This window comes from Bos indicus x Bos taurus, chromosome 2 (assembly GCF_003369695.1).
Source record: "Bos indicus x Bos taurus breed Angus x Brahman F1 hybrid chromosome 2, Bos_hybrid_MaternalHap_v2.0, whole genome shotgun sequence".
Taxonomy (NCBI): domain Eukaryota; kingdom Metazoa; phylum Chordata; class Mammalia; order Artiodactyla; family Bovidae; genus Bos; species Bos indicus x Bos taurus.
In genome coordinates, this window is record NC_040077.1 from 134250164 (window position 1) to 134254582 (window position 4419).

The 4419-nt window shown below is 57.1% G+C and overlaps 1 long non-coding RNA gene across 1 annotated transcript; it reads right to left on the bottom strand.

Annotated features, from left to right (window-relative positions):
- Positions 1 to 3083: 3083 nt before the first annotated feature.
- On the bottom strand, positions 3084 to 3998 carry LOC113881387. The gene is made up of 2 exons (XR_003508014.1): positions 3741 to 3998; positions 3084 to 3211 (listed from the first exon to the last, which is right to left on the bottom strand). It is a non-coding gene; the product is annotated as an uncharacterized LOC113881387 (long non-coding RNA).
- Positions 3999 to 4419: the final 421 nt, after the last annotated feature.

Here is a 4419-nt window from a genome sequence, read left to right on the forward strand (position 1 = left end):
AGGGCTACATGTAAGTTAGATTAGTAAGTGATATGTGAGCACTGGCTTTATCATTCATCTGAAGAGTGTCTACTGAGGACCCGCTATTTCCAGGCATTGTACTCAGTGCTGAATATCACATATATATATATATCAGATCAGATCAGATCAGTCACTCAGTCGTGTCTGACTCTTTGTGACCCCATGAATCACAGCACACCAGGCCTCCCTGTCAATTGCCAACTCCCAAAGTTCACTCAAACTCAAGTCATTTGAGTCAGTGATGCCATCCAGCCATCTCATCCTCTGTCGTCCCCTTCTCCTCCTACCCCCAATCCCTCCCAGCATCAGAGTCTTTTCCAATGAGTCAACTCTTCACATATATACATATATATATCCCCCCCCCACCTCCTTCTCTCTACTTGGAATATCTTATCTCTCTCAGCCATCACTCTTTCTAACTTTATTTGGGAGGATTGTCTCAGGGCTCATCTCCTCTGGGCTGGCCCCTCTTCTGGCTCCTGCAGTGTCCCATATCCACCTCTGACAGCCTTGCCACCTTGAATTGGCTCCCAGTGGCCCAGGCAGGAACTCAGCGGAGCTCATCTTGGAGCCCCCGGCCCTCAGCCCAGTGCCAGCAGCGTGGCAGAGTGTTCAGGGCGTCACTCTCACACTAACCTGGAAGAGCTGTTTCTTGTCCCTGGCAGTTCTTCGCTGCTCATCCTTGGGCTTTTCTGCCGGTCTGTCCTCATCATCACTATTCAGAGTCTTTGCTGAGCCCCTGCTATGACGCAGCTGCACCATGGAGCCTCGCAGAGCGGCCCAGTCCTCAATTTGATCCAACCCAGGTCAGCTGAGCAAGCACTGACATTTGTCTAGCTAAGAGTCAGGGAAGAGCAGAGTGACCCAGGTAAGACAGAGTTGTGAAGATAGAATGGGATTTCAGAAGCCATCCAATTCACCTCCCTGCCCACAAAGAATCCCTCCAAAGTGTCCTTACCAAGTGGTCGGCCAGCCTCTGTCCGCTGCCTGCCCACTGCTTGTGACCCAAGTTAGTTCATCCCATTCTTGGTGGCCCCAAATGTCCCCCTCTTCTTCGTCACCCTGTTCTCAAAGATATCATGGTGACTTGCAGGCGTGTGTCCGGGGACCTCAGTTGAACCTAACTCTCTACCTATATCAGGCGGTATCACTTACTTCATATCTGTGTCTGACTGTGCATGTTTAATCTTTGTAATATCTATGGGATAGATCTTACTATCCCTATTTTACAGATAGGAAAAATCCGGCCCCAGATGGGCTCAGTCTGAGGAAAGTGCCCACCAGAATCCCACCAGTGATAGGTGATGGGGGGGGGGGGCTGGCCTCCTGTGTGTGGCTGACTCCCACGTGCGGGTTCTGGGCAGTCTCCCATGCTGTCTCTCATGTCGCCCTCAACCTCCAGGGATGGATGATGGAGGCTGATTCCATGTTTGGAGGGGGCTGCGGGGGCCCACTTCCCAGACTGCGGGCTGACAACAGAGCAGGAAATGGGGTCCCTGCTGTGGCAAGGGCCTCGCCCACTTTCCGGGGGCTGTGTCATAGGCCCTTCCTCCCGTCGGCCTCAAACACCCAGAAAAGACCCTGCCCTCTCCACACCCCAGCTCCCAGAGGTCTCCTGGGCTAGCATCTCAGTGCACTCAGTTGCGCTTATAAATCCACACTCGGTGTTTCTGGCAGGGTCTCTGGATGCAGACCCTGAGGTCCCCCTCTCTGGGGCCAGTTGAGACATGGTCATCAGCTGTTGTCCGACTTCCAGTGCCCTACAGAGAGAATTTCAGAGTCCCTGGGGAAAGTGGTGTCATAGCAAGTGACCGAAGGTCTAGGAACACTCAGAGGTCCCTGCACTGGTGCAAAACTGGGAACAGATGACCAGCAGAAAGGACTTTCACAGGGAGACAGGGAAAGGGGGATACGAAGAGGGTTAAATACTCCCCACACCGAGGGAAGACAAGGAATGTGTAGCTGGGGTCAGGTAGCCATAGCTCCCATCCAGACCAGCCACTTACTGTGGGTGACTTTGAGCAAGTCACTTAACTGAGACTCAGCTTCCCCATCTATAAAAGGAAGATCATAACATTTCCCCTTTAGGGTTCTTGTGTAGATGACATAAAGTTTTTATGCAAATGACTTAACCTATGCAAACCTGGCAGAAATTACATACTCAAACCAGGTACTTATGTCTCAGTCATGATGGTAACAAAAGTACTTCCCTCCTAGTAGTAATTAAAATAATCACATTGTGCGGCCCCTCTGCAGTGGACAAACCCTCTCTGACCATTGTTTCACTTCCTCTGCAACCTGAGGGGAGGGGCGCAGAGCAGAGCAGCGGGCAGCAGCAGGGGCCCAGGGGCAGCACTTAAGACACGTCCATGGTCATCACTGGTCTCAGTCCACGGAGGGGCGGCCACTCGATGTGGGCGATGAAGGGCTGGGAAAGTAGGTCAGTGCGCGAGCCTCGGCGGCTGAGGCCGCAGCTGGTAACCACGGTGCTCTGCTTGCGTAGCTCATCTCTGTAGGCAGGCCTGGGCCCCCTGCTGTCCCCAAGCACCATAGTCCCAACCAAACCCCCTCCCTGATCTTCCTCAGCTCCACAAGCCCCCAGGAGCCTCTTGCTCTCCCCTTTAAATTTCAAGGCCCAAGCTCACCCCGGCGGGAAGGAGCCTCTGACCTTTCGGAGGGCTCAGCAGGTATGAGGCCGACTTTGAACAAGGCTCAAGAAAGCCTCCCACCCGCCTCTGGGGAGGAGGCCAGGATGGGGTGGGAAGAGGGATCTGGGCTCTTTGTCTGGACCTGGGCTGCCCAGTGCCCCACTGGCTGCAGCTGCTAGAATGTCGATCGCTCCCCAGCCGCCTGCCACCCCCTCCCAGCCCCAAGAAGGCCGTGGATCCGTAGTTTTGTCTTTCCCGGCTCTGTCGATGTCTCTCCTTCGGGGAGCTCGCTCGATGACGGCTCCAGAAAGCCGCACGGAGCAGAGAGGCCAGAATTAAAACGGCCGCTCAGAGGGACCCCTGCAGACGCCCAGTGTTCAGAGGCATGCGGATCAGAAAGCAGAAAAGCTCGTCTGTTCTGCAGACGTCGGTGGATTTATTCATCGTCCTCCGCCCGCATCTCGCCCCCGCCTGTCTCCTCTTCTTTATCCGCACTCGCGCGATGCTGCCAAGAGCTCCTCTCATCTTTTCTGCACAGAGGCCTGGGGATGAAAGGGCTGACAGGTGTCTCGTTGCCAGTCGCCAGGCACGGGGGCATTGTAAGCAAGCTGCTGACCCATGGCTCTCGGGCTCTGCCCGCAAAGGGGCGAGAGGAGCGAGGGCAGCGCCCGGAAGGCGTGGGGCTGCCCTGCGGGCCCCAGAGGGCTCACACCTCCCCTGGAGCCCGCAGGCCCGGGAGGGGGCCGGCTCCGCAGCATCACCTGGGGCGCAACCTCCCAGACCTCGGTGGAGAAAATGGGCCCCCGACCCCTCCCTTCCTCCCAGAGTGAGTGGGCATCAGGCTCGAGAGTGGGTGTGAACCCCGCCCCCCAAGCCCCAGGAGCTCACCGCCTCCCACACGACCCTCGGGCTCAGCCCCACCCCGCGCGGGGCACACAGCACCTCTTTTCCCCTTTTCTTCTCCTTCCCTCTCCACCGCGAACCCTGAGCCCTCCCGCCCCACGTCTGCCCCCACCTCTGCTCTTAGAGGGGTGGACACACAGTCCCCAGCCCTGACTCCCCGTCACTCACCCGTCCTCTCCGTGGAGCATTTTCCTTGACTGTAGAGCTGGTCATGGAGCCCTGCACCCCTCACCGTGTCCTCGACTCCATCCCGAGGATGGGGAATCAGCTAATGCCTGCACTGGACTGAAAAAATGGCTGGCCTGGGGGGACATTGCGGGAGCACAGCCTCTGTGTTTTTGACGTCAGGGGCTGGTTACCTCCCGTCTTCTGCCAGCCTGGCCCTCCGTCCTAACCACCCTTCTCGGGTCTGATCCACTCTCCCGCGGCTGCTTGGCACACATGCGGGAGGAGGGGGTCCCAGCACCCCATCCCCCACCCTGCTGCCCTGCGAGGCGCGTGGGAGGGGACTCCTGTGTGTCCATGGAGACACAGCTCAAACACGTTTTTCCCTTCTGTGTCCTGGACTGGAAAGCCACATGTGTGCACGGACATGCACTTTTCTTGTCACAAGGGCGTGTTTGTGCAGTTCCCACGACCAGACCCAGATGCTCCCGCTGCAGGCTCGTGCACTTGCACGTGTGTGGCATGCATACACCTGTGAGAGCACGCATGCGCTCACGCGTGTGTCCACAGGTGCCCAGGCAGCCCTGTGTATAGGCCTGTGGACCACTCCAGCTGCGTGGTGCATGCTGGCATGTGACTGTGGACGTGCCCACAGATGCTCCTGCCTCTTCGGCACATGAGG